Genomic DNA, 12,849 nt, shown 5'->3' on the forward strand with positions numbered 1-12,849 from the left:
TGCACTGCAAATTACGCAAACACCTCGTCTGAGGCGAGGCGAGGCGAGGCGAGGAAGCTCACATCGCCAGCAGTGGCGCCCTCCAACAAGACACTGCCACACCCGCACAGGCCACACGCCGGCCGGCCGCGCGCCAGCCCCTCCTGCGCTGGACGCCAGGGACAAGATGCGTCTTCCGCGAGTGTCGAAGGCTGCACGCGCCAAGCGGATGACAGGAGGTGCAACGAGAAGCTGCGCGTCTCACACACACGGCGGCGCGCCCGCTAGTTCGGCAGTCGCTCTGCTGGCACGTCGGATTGCGGAAGGAAGTGCTTAAAATTACAATTCTGTTCATGTTTTATGTTGTAAAGTTGTTAGCTTGTAACGATGTAATGTTAATAAATAAATTTATAAAGCTCACAAAAAAAAAAATACACGAAGCACGTCCTTCCGGCTCATAAGTTTTGGAACTCAGGATTGCGTTCGCGCTAACGTGACGAATTGTCAATAAAAAAAAATGCGGCTGCTTTCGACCGAAAAGTAAGATTTTGTGTGTGTTGGGATAAGAACCGAATGCGAATTCTGCCATGCGCCTACATTATATGGGCGCCAACGGCCATACCATGTTGAGTACACCGGTTCTCGTCCGATCACCGAAGTTAAGCAACATCGGGCGTGGTTAGTACTTGGATGGTTGACCGCCTGGGAACACCACGTGCTGTTGGCTCCCCTTCATTTACTTTTTTTTTTTTTATACCGCCCTCTTTCCATACCACCGTTCTGTTGTGACAAAGATTCTTGCTTAAGCATTTTAAACTACTGTAGTGACCATAAGGTACGAAATTGCAGTAAATGTCTCAGTTTGAGGGAGAATGTGCTAACCAAGTTCGCCAGGAAGTCTTTGAAAACGACAAAACAGTACGAATAGGCAGATATGTTCTGAAATACGTCAGCGCCTGTTGTTGTGTAGCGGTGTACAATTCCTACTTCGATATGTAATCATAAAGTTATTCTTTAGTCGTCTCGTCTCGTCTCCTCATCTCCTGCAGACGTTTCTTGTGCTTGCGCTGTTATATGGGCCACGACCCGAGCGGCAGCGAGCGGCAGTCGAGCAAAGTCGGGACAAGTCGGGACGGGGACAGGCACAGGGACAGGAATGGTGCGAATGCACTGCAAATTACGCAAACACCTCGTCTGAGGCGAGGCGAGGCGAGGCGAGGAAGCTCACATCGCCAGCAGTGGCGCCCTCCAACAAGACACTGCCACACCCCGCACAGGCCACACGCGGCCGGCCGCGCGCCAGCCCTCCTGCGCTGGACGCCAGGGACAAGATGCGTCTTCCGCGAGTGTCGAAGGCTGCACGCGCCAAGCGGATGACAGGAGGTGCAACGAGAAGCTGCGCGTCTCACACACACGGCGGCGCGCCCGCTAGTTCGGCAGTCGCTCTGCTGGCACGTCGGATTGCGGAAGGAAGTGCTTAAAATTACAATTCTGTTCATGTTTTATGTTGTAAAGTTGTTAGCTTGTAACGATGTAATGTTAATAAATAAATTTATAAAGCTCACAAAAAAAAAATACACGAAGCACGTCCTTCCGGCTCATAAGTTTTGGAACTCAGGATTGCGTTCGCGCTAACGTGACGAATTGTCAATAAAAAAAAATGCGGCTGCTTTCGACCGAAAAGTAAGATTTTGTGTGTGTTGGGATAAGAACCGAATGCGAATTCTGCCATTGCGCCTACATTATATGGGCGCCAACGGCCATACCATGTTGAGTACACCGGTTCTCGTCCGATCACCGAAGTTAAGCAACATCGGGCGTGGTTAGTACTTGGATGGGTGACCGCCTGGGAACACCACGTGCTGTTGGCTCCCCTTCATTTACTTTTTTTTTTTTTATACCGCCCTCTTTCCATACCACCGTTCTGTTGTGACAAAGATTCTTGCTTAAGCATTTTAAACTACTGTAGTGACCATAAGGTACGAAATTGCAGTAAATGTCTCAGTTTGAGGGAGAATGTGCTAACCAAGTTCGCCAGGAAGTCTTTGAAAACGACAAAACAGTACGAATAGGCAGATATGTTCTGAAATACGTCAGCGCCTGTTGTTGTGTAGCGGTGTACAATTCCTACTTCGATATGTAATCATAAAGTTATTCTTTAGTCGTCTCGTCTCGTCTCCTCATCTCCTGCAGACGTTTCTTGTGCTTGCGCTGTTATATGGGCCACGACCCGAGCGGCAGCGAGCGGCAGTCGAGCAAAGTCGGGACAAGTCGGGACGGGGACAGGCACAGGGACAGGAATGGTGCGAATGCACTGCAAATTACGCAAACACCTCGTCTGAGGCGAGGCGAGGCGAGGCGAGGAAGCTCACATCGCCAGCAGTGGCGCCCTCCAACAAGACACTGCCACACCCCGCACAGGCCACACGCCGGCCGGCCGCGCGCCAGCCCTCCTGCGCTGGACGCCAGGGACAAGATGCGTCTTCCGCGAGTGTCGAAGGCTGCACGCGCCAAGCGGATGACAGGAGGTGCAACGAGAAGCTGCGCGTCTCACACACACGGCGGCGCGCCCGCTAGTTCGGCAGTCGCTCTGCTGGCACGTCGGATTGCGGAAGGAAGTGCTTAAAATTACAATTCTGTTCATGTTTTATGTTGTAAAGTTGTTAGCTTGTAACGATGTAATGTTAATAAATAAATTTATAAAGCTCACAAAAAAAAAATACACGAAGCACGTCCTTCCGGCTCATAAGTTTTGGAACTCAGGATTGCGTTCGCGCTAACGTGACGAATTGTCAATAAAAAAAAATGCGGCTGCTTTCGACCGAAAAGTAAGATTTTGTGTGTGTTGGGATAAGAACCGAATGCGAATTCTGCCATGCGCCTACATTATATGGGCGCCAACGGCCATACCATGTTGAGTACACCGGTTCTCGTCCGATCACCGAAGTTAAGCAACATCGGGCGTGGTTAGTACTTGGATGGTTGACCGCCTGGGAACACCACGTGCTGTTGGCTCCCCCTTCATTTACTTTTTTTTTTTTTATACCGCCCTCTTTCCATACCACCGTTCTGTTGTGACAAAGATTCTTGCTTAAGCATTTTAAACTACTGTAGTGACCATAAGGTACGAAATTGCAGTAAATGTCTCAGTTTGAGGGAGAATGTGCTAACCAAGTTCGCCAGGAAGTCTTGAAAACGACAAAACAGTACGAATAGGCAGATATGTTCTGAAATACGTCAGCGCCTGTTGTTGTGTAGCGGTGTACAATTCCTACTTCGATATGTAATCATAAAGTTATTCTTTAGTCGTCTCGTCTCGTCTCCTCATCTCCTGCAGACGTTTCTTGTGCTTGCGCTGTTCGCTGTTATATGGGCCACGACCCGAGCGGCAGCGAGCGGCAGTCGAGCAAAGTCGGGACAAGTCGGGACGGGGACAGGCACAGGGACAGGAATGGTGCGAATGCACTGCAAATTACGCAAACACCTCGTCTGAGGCGAGGCGAGGCGAGGCGAGGAAGCTCACATCGCCAGCAGTGGCGCCCTCCAACAAGACACTGCCACACCCCGCACAGGCCACACGCCGGCCGGCCGCGCGCCAGCCCTCCTGCGCTGGACGCCAGGGACAAGATGCGTCTTCCGCGAGTGTCGAAGGCTGCACGCGCCAAGCGGATGACAGGAGGTGCAACGAGAAGCTGCGCGTCTCACACACACGGCGGCGCGCCCGCTAGTTCGGCAGTCGCTCTGCTGGCACGTCGGATTGCGGAAGGAAGTGCTTAAAATTACAATTCTGTTCATGTTTTATGTTGTAAAGTTGTTAGCTTGTAACGATGTAATGTTAATAAATAAATTTATAAAGCTCACAAAAAAAAAATACACGAAGCACGTCCTTCCGGCTCATAAGTTTTGGAACTCAGGATTGCGTTCGCGCTAACGTGACGAATTGTCAATAAAAAAAAATGCGGCTGCTTTCGACCGAAAAGTAAGATTTTGTGTGTGTTGGGATAAGAACCGAATGCGAATTCTGCCATGCGCCTACATTATATGGGCGCCAACGGCCATACCATGTTGAGTACACCGGTTCTCGTCCGATCACCGAAGTTAAGCAACATCGGGCGTGGTTAGTACTTGGATGGTTGACCGCCTGGGAACACCACGTGCTGTTGGCTCCCCTTCATTTACTTTTTTTTTTTTTATACCGCCCTCTTTCCATACCACCGTTCTGTTGTGACAAAGATTCTTGCTTAAGCATTTTAAACTACTGTAGTGACCATAAGGTACGAAATTGCAGTAAATGTCTCAGTTTGAGGGAGAATGTGCTAACCAAGTTCGCCAGGAAGTCTTTGAAAACGACAAAACAGTACGAATAGGCAGATATGTTCTGAAATACGTCAGCGCCTGTTGTTGTGTAGCGGTGTACAATTCCTACTTCGATATGTAATCATAAAGTTATTCTTTAGTCGTCTCGTCTCGTCTCCTCATCTCCTGCAGACGTTTCTTGTGCTTGCGCTGTTATATGGGCCACGACCCGAGCGGCAGCGAGCGGCAGTCGAGCAAAGTCGGGACAAGTCGGGACGGGGGACAGGCACAGGGACAGGAATGGTGCGAATGCACTGCAAATTACGCAAACACCTCGTCTGAGGCGAGGCGAGGCGAGGCGAGGAAGCTCACATCGCCAGCAGTGGCGCCCTCCAACAAGACACTGCCACACCCCGCACAGGCCACACGCCGGCCGGCCGCGCGCCAGCCCTCCTGCGCTGGACGCCAGGGACAAGATGCGTCTTCCGCGAGTGTCGAAGGCTGCACGCGCCAAGCGGATGACAGGAGGTGCAACGAGAAGCTGCGCGTCTCACACACACGGCGGCGCGCCCGCTAGTTCGGCAGTCGCTCTGCTGGCACGTCGGATTGCGGAAGGAAGTGCTTAAAATTACAATTCTGTTCATGTTTTATGTTGTAAAGTTGTTAGCTTGTAACGATGTAATGTTAATAAATAAATTTATAAAGCTCACAAAAAAAAATACACGAAGCACGTCCTTCCGGCTCATAAGTTTTGGAACTCAGGATTGCGTTCGCGCTAACGTGACGAATTGTCAATAAAAAAAAATGCGGCTGCTTTCGACCGAAAAGTAAGATTTTGTGTGTGTTGGGATAAGAACCGAATGCGAATTCTGCCATGCGCCTACATTATATGGGCGCCAACGGCCATACCATGTTGAGTACACCGGTTCTCGTCCGATCACCGAAGTTAAGCAACATCGGGCGTGGTTAGTACTTGGATGGGTGACCGCCTGGGAACACCACGTGCTGTTGGCTCCCCTTCATTTACTTTTTTTTTTTTTATACCGCCCTCTTTCCATACCACCGTTCTGTTGTGACAAAGATTCTTGCTTAAGCATTTTAAACTACTGTAGTGACCATAAGGTACGAAATTGCAGTAAATGTCTCAGTTTGAGGGAGAATGTGCTAACCAAGTTCGCCAGGAAGTCTTTGAAAACGACAAAACAGTACGAATAGGCAGATATGTTCTGAAATACGTCAGCGCCTGTTGTTGTGTAGCGGTGTACAATTCCTACTTCGATATGTAATCATAAAGTTATTCTTTAGTCGTCTCGTCTCGTCTCCTCATCTCCTGCAGACGTTTCTTGTGCTTGCGCTGTTATATGGGCCACGACCCGAGCGGCAGCGAGCGGCAGTCGAGCAAAGTCGGGACAAGTCGGGACGGGGACAGGCACAGGGACAGGAATGGTGCGAATGCACTGCAAATTACGCAAACACCTCGTCTGAGGCGAGGCGAGGCGAGGCGAGGAAGCTCACATCGCCAGCAGTGGCGCCCTCCAACAAGACACTGCCACACCCCGCACAGGCCACACGCCGGCCGGCCGCGCGCCAGCCCTCCTGCGCTGGACGCCAGGGACAAGATGCGTCTTCCGCGAGTGTCGAAGGCTGCACGCGCCAAGCGGATGACAGGAGGTGCAACGAGAAGCTGCGCGTCTCACACACACGGCGGCGCGCCCGCTAGTTCGGCAGTCGCTCTGCTGGCACGTCGGATTGCGGAAGGAAGTGCTTAAAATTACAATTCTGTTCATGTTTTATGTTGTAAAGTTGTTAGCTTGTAACGATGTAATGTTAATAAATAAATTTATAAAGCTCACAAAAAAAAAATACACGAAGCACGTCCTTCCGGCTCATAAGTTTTGGAACTCAGGATTGCGTTCGCGCTAACGTGACGAATTGTCAATAAAAAAAAATGCGGCTGCTTTCGACCGAAAAGTAAGATTTTGTGTGTGTTGGGATAAGAACCGAATGCGAATTCTGCCATGCGCCTACATTATATGGGCGCCAACGGCCATACCATGTTGAGTACACCGGTTCTCGTCCGATCACCGAAGTTAAGCAACATCGGGCGTGGTTAGTACTTGGATGGTTGACCGCCTGGGAACACCACGTGCTGTTGGCTCCCCTTCATTTACTTTTTTTTTTTTTATACCGCCCTCTTTCCATACCACCGTTCTGTTGTGACAAAGATTCTTGCTTAAGCATTTTAAACTACTGTAGTGACCATAAGGTACGAAATTGCAGTAAATGTCTCAGTTTGAGGGAGAATGTGCTAACCAAGTTCGCCAGGAAGTCTTTGAAAACGACAAAACAGTACGAATAGGCAGATATGTTCTGAAATACGTCAGCGCCTGTTGTTGTGTAGCGGTGTACAATTCCTACTTCGATATGTAATCATAAAGTTATTCTTTAGTCGTCTCGTCTCGTCTCCTCATCTCCTGCAGACGTTTCTTGTGCTTGCGCTGTTATATGGGCCACGACCCGAGCGGCAGCGAGCGGCAGTCGAGCAAAGTCGGGACAAGTCGGGACGGGGACAGGCACAGGGACAGGAATGGTGCGAATGCACTGCAAATTACGCAAACACCTCGTCTGAGGCGAGGCGAGGCGAGGCGAGGAAGCTCACATCGCCAGCAGTGGCGCCCTCCAACAAGACACTGCCACACCCCGCACAGGCCACACGCCGGCCGGCCGCGCGCCAGCCCTCCTGCGCTGGACGCCAGGGACAAGATGCGTCTTCCGCGAGTGTCGAAGGCTGCACGCGCCAAGCGGATGACAGGAGGTGCAACGAGAAGCTGCGCGTCTCACACACACGGCGGCGCGCCCGCTAGTTCGGCAGTCGCTCTGCTGGCACGTCGGATTGCGGAAGGAAGTGCTTAAAATTACAATTCTGTTCATGTTTTATGTTGTAAAGTTGTTAGCTTGTAACGATGTAATGTTAATAAATAAATTTATAAAGCTCACAAAAAAAAAATACACGAAGCACGTCCTTCCGGCTCATAAGTTTTGGAACTCAGGATTGCGTTCGCGCTAACGTGACGAATTGTCAATAAAAAAAAATGCGGCTGCTTTCGACCGAAAAGTAAGATTTTGTGTGTGTTGGGATAAGAACCGAATGCGAATTCTGCCATGCGCCTACATTATATGGGCGCCAACGGCCATACCATGTTGAGTACACCGGTTCTCGTCCGATCACCGAAGTTAAGCAACATCGGGCGTGGTTAGTACTTGGATGGTTGACCGCCTGGGAACACCACGTGCTGTTGGCTCCCCTTCATTTACTTTTTTTTTTTTTATACCGCCCTCTTTCCATACCACCGTTCTGTTGTGACAAAGATTCTTGCTTAAGCATTTTAAACTACTGTAGTGACCATAAGGTACGAAATTGCAGTAAATGTCTCAGTTTGAGGGAGAATGTGCTAACCAAGTTCGCCAGGAAGTCTTTGAAAACGACAAAACAGTACGAATAGGCAGATATGTTCTGAAATACGTCAGCGCCTGTTGTTGTGTAGCGGTGTACAATTCCTACTTCGATATGTAATCATAAAGTTATTCTTTAGTCGTCTCGTCTCGTCTCCTCATCTCCTGCAGACGTTTCTTGTGCTTGCGCTGTTATATGGGCCACGACCCGAGCGGCAGCGAGCGGCAGTCGAGCAAAGTCGGGACAAGTCGGGACGGGGACAGGCACAGGGACAGGAATGGTGCGAATGCACTGCAAATTACGCAAACACCTCGTCTGAGGCGAGGCGAGGCGAGGCGAGGAAGCTCACATCGCCAGCAGTGGCGCCCTCCAACAAGACACTGCCACACCCCGCACAGGCCACACGCCGGCCGGCCGCGCGCCAGCCCTCCTGCGCTGGACGCCAGGGACAAGATGCGTCTTCCGCGAGTGTCGAAGGCTGCACGCGCCAAGCGGATGACAGGAGGTGCAACGAGAAGCTGCGCGTCTCACACACACGGCGGCGCGCCCGCTAGTTCGGCAGTCGCTCTGCTGGCACGTCGGATTGCGGAAGGAAGTGCTTAAAATTACAATTCTGTTCATGTTTTATGTTGTAAAGTTGTTAGCTTGTAACGATGTAATGTTAATAAATAAATTTATAAAGCTCACAAAAAAAAAATACACGAAGCACGTCCTTCCGGCTCATAAGTTTTGGAACTCAGGATTGCGTTCGCGCTAACGTGACGAATTGTCAATAAAAAAAAATGCGGCTGCTTTCGACCGAAAAGTAAGATTTTGTGTGTGTTGGGATAAGAACCGAATGCGAATTCTGCCATGCGCCTACATTATATGGGCGCCAACGGCCATACCATGTTGAGTACACCGGTTCTCGTCCGATCACCGAAGTTAAGCAACATCGGGCGTGGTTAGTACTTGGATGGTTGACCGCCTGGGAACACCACGTGCTGTTGGCTCCCCTTCATTTACTTTTTTTTTTTTTATACCGCCCTCTTTCCATACCACCGTTCTGTTGTGACAAAGATTCTTGCTTAAGCATTTTAAACTACTGTAGTGACCATAAGGTACGAAATTGCAGTAAATGTCTCAGTTTGAGGGAGAATGTGCTAACCAAGTTCGCCAGGAAGTCTTTGAAAACGACAAAACAGTACGAATAGGCAGATATGTTCTGAAATACGTCAGCGCCTGTTGTTGTGTAGCGGTGTACAATTCCTACTTCGATATGTAATCATAAAGTTATTCTTTAGTCGTCTCGTCTCGTCTCCTCATCTCCTGCAGACGTTTCTTGTGCTTGCGCTGTTATATGGGCCACGACCCGAGCGGCAGCGAGCGGCAGTCGAGCAAAGTCGGGACAAGTCGGGACGGGGACAGGCACAGGGACAGGAATGGTGCGAATGCACTGCAAATTACGCAAACACCTCGTCTGAGGCGAGGCGAGGCGAGGCGAGGAAGCTCACATCGCCAGCAGTGGCGCCCTCCAACAAGACACTGCCACACCCCGCACAGGCCACACGCCGGCCGGCCGCGCGCCAGCCCTCCTGCGCTGGACGCCAGGGACAAGATGCGTCTTCCGCGAGTGTCGAAGGCTGCACGCGCCAAGCGGATGACAGGAGGTGCAACGAGAAGCTGCGCGTCTCACACACACGGCGGCGCGCCCGCTAGTTCGGCAGTCGCTCTGCTGGCACGTCGGATTGCGGAAGGAAGTGCTTAAAATTACAATTCTGTTCATGTTTTATGTTGTAAAGTTGTTAGCTTGTAACGATGTAATGTTAATAAATAAATTTATAAAGCTCACAAAAAAAAAATACACGAAGCACGTCCTTCCGGCTCATAAGTTTTGGAACTCAGGATTGCGTTCGCGCTAACGTGACGAATTGTCAATAAAAAAAAATGCGGCTGCTTTCGACCGAAAAGTAAGATTTTGTGTGTGTTGGGATAAGAACCGAATGCGAATTCTGCCATGCGCCTACATTATATGGGCGCCAACGGCCATACCATGTTGAGTACACCGGTTCTCGTCCGATCACCGAAGTTAAGCAACATCGGGCGTGGTTAGTACTTGGATGGTTGACCGCCTGGGAACACCACGTGCTGTTGGCTCCCCTTCATTTACTTTTTTTTTTTTTATACCGCCCTCTTTCCATACCACCGTTCTGTTGTGACAAAGATTCTTGCTTAAGCATTTTAAACTACTGTAGTGACCATAAGGTACGAAATTGCAGTAAATGTCTCAGTTTGAGGGAGAATGTGCTAACCAAGTTCGCCAGGAAGTCTTTGAAAACGACAAAACAGTACGAATAGGCAGATATGTTCTGAAATACGTCAGCGCCTGTTGTTGTGTAGCGGTGTACAATTCCTACTTCGATATGTAATCATAAAGTTATTCTTTAGTCGTCTCGTCTCGTCTCCTCATCTCCTGCAGACGTTTCTTGTGCTTGCGCTGTTATATGGGCCACGACCCGAGCGGCAGCGAGCGGCAGTCGAGCAAAGTCGGGACAAGTCGGGACGGGGACAGGCACAGGGACAGGAATGGTGCGAATGCACTGCAAATTACGCAAACACCTCGTCTGAGGCGAGGCGAGGCGAGGCGAGGAAGCTCACATCGCCAGCAGTGGCGCCCTCCAACAAGACACTGCCACACCCCGCACAGGCCACACGCCGGCCGGCCGCGCGCCAGCCCTCCTGCGCTGGACGCCAGGGACAAGATGCGTCTTCCGCGAGTGTCGAAGGCTGCACGCGCCAAGCGGATGACAGGAGGTGCAACGAGAAGCTGCGCGTCTCACACACACGGCGGCGCGCCCGCTAGTTCGGCAGTCGCTCTGCTGGCACGTCGGATTGCGGAAGGAAGTGCTTAAAATTACAATTCTGTTCATGTTTTATGTTGTAAAGTTGTTAGCTTGTAACGATGTAATGTTAATAAATAAATTTATAAAGCTCACAAAAAAAAAATACACGAAGCACGTCCTTCCGGCTCATAAGTTTTGGAACTCAGGATTGCGTTCGCGCTAACGTGACGAATTGTCAATAAAAAAAAATGCGGCTGCTTTCGACCGAAAAGTAAGATTTTGTGTGTGTTGGGATAAGAACCGAATGCGAATTCTGCCATGCGCCTACATTATATGGGCGCCAACGGCCATACCATGTTGAGTACACCGGTTCTCGTCCGATCACCGAAGTTAAGCAACATCGGGCGTGGTTAGTACTTGGATGGTTGACCGCCTGGGAACACCACGTGCTGTTGGCTCCCCTTCATTTACTTTTTTTTTTTTTATACCGCCCTCTTTCCATACCACCGTTCTGTTGTGACAAAGATTCTTGCTTAAGCATTTTAAACTACTGTAGTGACCATAAGGTACGAAATTGCAGTAAATGTCTCAGTTTGAGGGAGAATGTGCTAACCAAGTTCGCCAGGAAGTCTTTGAAAACGACAAAACAGTACGAATAGGCAGATATGTTCTGAAATACGTCAGCGCCTGTTGTTGTGTAGCGGTGTACAATTCCTACTTCGATATGTAATCATAAAGTTATTCTTTAGTCGTCTCGTCTCGTCTCCTCATCTCCTGCAGACGTTTCTTGTGCTTGCGCTGTTATATGGGCCACGACCCGAGCGGCAGCGAGCGGCAGTCGAGCAAAGTCGGGACAAGTCGGGACGGGGACAGGCACAGGGACAGGAATGGTGCGAATGCACTGCAAATTACGCAAACACCTCGTCTGAGGCGAGGCGAGGCGAGGCGAGGAAGCTCACATCGCCAGCAGTGGCGCCCTCCAACAAGACACTGCCACACCCCGCACAGGCCACACGCCGGCCGGCCGCGCGCCAGCCCTCCTGCGCTGGACGCCAGGGACAAGATGCGTCTTCCGCGAGTGTCGAAGGCTGCACGCGCCAAGCGGATGACAGGAGGTGCAACGAGAAGCTGCGCGTCTCACACACACGGCGGCGCGCCCGCTAGTTCGGCAGTCGCTCTGCTGGCACGTCGGATTGCGGAAGGAAGTGCTTAAAATTACAATTCTGTTCATGTTTTATGTTGTAAAGTTGTTAGCTTGTAACGATGTAATGTTAATAAATAAATTTATAAAGCTCACAAAAAAAAAATACACGAAGCACGTCCTTCCGGCTCATAAGTTTTGGAACTCAGGATTGCGTTCGCGCTAACGTGACGAATTGTCAATAAAAAAAAATGCGGCTGCTTTCGACCGAAAAGTAAGATTTTGTGTGTGTTGGGATAAGAACCGAATGCGAATTCTGCCATGCGCCTACATTATATGGGCGCCAACGGCCATACCATGTTGAGTACACCGGTTCTCGTCCGATCACCGAAGTTAAGCAACATCGGGCGTGGTTAGTACTTGGATGGTTGACCGCCTGGGAACACCACGTGCTGTTGGCTCCCCTTCATTTACTTTTTTTTTTTTTATACCGCCCTCTTTCCATACCACCGTTCTGTTGTGACAAAGATTCTTGCTTAAGCATTTTAAACTACTGTAGTGACCATAAGGTACGAAATTGCAGTAAATGTCTCAGTTTGAGGGAGAATGTGCTAACCAAGTTCGCCAGGAAGTCTTTGAAAACGACAAAACAGTACGAATAGGCAGATATGTTCTGAAATACGTCAGCGCCTGTTGTTGTGTAGCGGTGTACAATTCCTACTTCGATATGTAATCATAAAGTTATTCTTTAGTCGTCTCGTCTCGTCTCCTCATCTCCTGCAGACGTTTCTTGTGCTTGCGCTGTTATATGGGCCACGACCCGAGCGGCAGCGAGCGGCAGTCGAGCAAAGTCGGGACAAGTCGGGACGGGGACAGGCACAGGGACAGGAATGGTGCGAATGCACTGCAAATTACGCAAACACCTCGTCTGAGGCGAGGCGAGGCGAGGCGAGGAAGCTCACATCGCCAGCAGTGGCGCCCTCCAACAAGACACTGCCACACCCCGCACAGGCCACACGCCGGCCGGCCGCGCGCCAGCCCTCCTGCGCTGGACGCCAGGGACAAGATGCGTCTTCCGCGAGTGTCGAAGGCTGCACGCGCCAAGCGGATGACAGGAGGTGCAACGAGAAGCTGCGCGTCTCACACACACGGCGGCG

General features: G+C 50.5%; 11 non-coding genes across 11 annotated transcripts; all 11 read left to right on the forward strand.

Moving 5' to 3' along the window:
- The first annotated feature begins 587 nt into the window (after nucleotides 1-587).
- LOC124743076 lies at nucleotides 588-706 on the forward strand. The gene has a single exon (XR_007010396.1). It is a non-coding gene; the product is annotated as a 5S ribosomal RNA (ribosomal RNA).
- Nucleotides 707-1,731: 1,025 nt separating this feature from the next.
- On the forward strand, nucleotides 1,732-1,850 carry LOC124743018. Its single transcript, XR_007010344.1, has one exon. It is a non-coding gene; the product is annotated as a 5S ribosomal RNA (ribosomal RNA).
- Nucleotides 1,851-2,875: 1,025 nt separating this feature from the next.
- On the forward strand, nucleotides 2,876-2,994 carry LOC124743077. The gene has a single exon (XR_007010397.1). It is a non-coding gene; the product is annotated as a 5S ribosomal RNA (ribosomal RNA).
- Nucleotides 2,995-4,026: 1,032 nt separating this feature from the next.
- LOC124743079 lies at nucleotides 4,027-4,145 on the forward strand. Its single transcript, XR_007010398.1, has one exon. It is a non-coding gene; the product is annotated as a 5S ribosomal RNA (ribosomal RNA).
- A 1,025-nt stretch (nucleotides 4,146-5,170) lies between these two features.
- On the forward strand, nucleotides 5,171-5,289 carry LOC124743060. Its single transcript, XR_007010381.1, has one exon. It is a non-coding gene; the product is annotated as a 5S ribosomal RNA (ribosomal RNA).
- A 1,025-nt stretch (nucleotides 5,290-6,314) lies between these two features.
- LOC124743080 lies at nucleotides 6,315-6,433 on the forward strand. The gene has a single exon (XR_007010399.1). It is a non-coding gene; the product is annotated as a 5S ribosomal RNA (ribosomal RNA).
- A 1,025-nt stretch (nucleotides 6,434-7,458) lies between these two features.
- On the forward strand, nucleotides 7,459-7,577 carry LOC124743081. The gene has a single exon (XR_007010400.1). It is a non-coding gene; the product is annotated as a 5S ribosomal RNA (ribosomal RNA).
- Nucleotides 7,578-8,602: 1,025 nt separating this feature from the next.
- LOC124743082 lies at nucleotides 8,603-8,721 on the forward strand. The gene has a single exon (XR_007010401.1). It is a non-coding gene; the product is annotated as a 5S ribosomal RNA (ribosomal RNA).
- Nucleotides 8,722-9,746: 1,025 nt separating this feature from the next.
- Nucleotides 9,747-9,865, forward strand: LOC124743083. The gene has a single exon (XR_007010402.1). It is a non-coding gene; the product is annotated as a 5S ribosomal RNA (ribosomal RNA).
- Nucleotides 9,866-10,890: 1,025 nt separating this feature from the next.
- LOC124743085 lies at nucleotides 10,891-11,009 on the forward strand. Its single transcript, XR_007010404.1, has one exon. It is a non-coding gene; the product is annotated as a 5S ribosomal RNA (ribosomal RNA).
- Nucleotides 11,010-12,034: 1,025 nt separating this feature from the next.
- Nucleotides 12,035-12,153, forward strand: LOC124743086. The gene has a single exon (XR_007010405.1). It is a non-coding gene; the product is annotated as a 5S ribosomal RNA (ribosomal RNA).
- Nucleotides 12,154-12,849: the final 696 nt, after the last annotated feature.

This window comes from Schistocerca piceifrons, unplaced genomic scaffold (genome assembly GCF_021461385.2).
Source record: "Schistocerca piceifrons isolate TAMUIC-IGC-003096 unplaced genomic scaffold, iqSchPice1.1 HiC_scaffold_2411, whole genome shotgun sequence".
NCBI lineage: Eukaryota > Metazoa > Arthropoda > Insecta > Orthoptera > Acrididae > Schistocerca > Schistocerca piceifrons.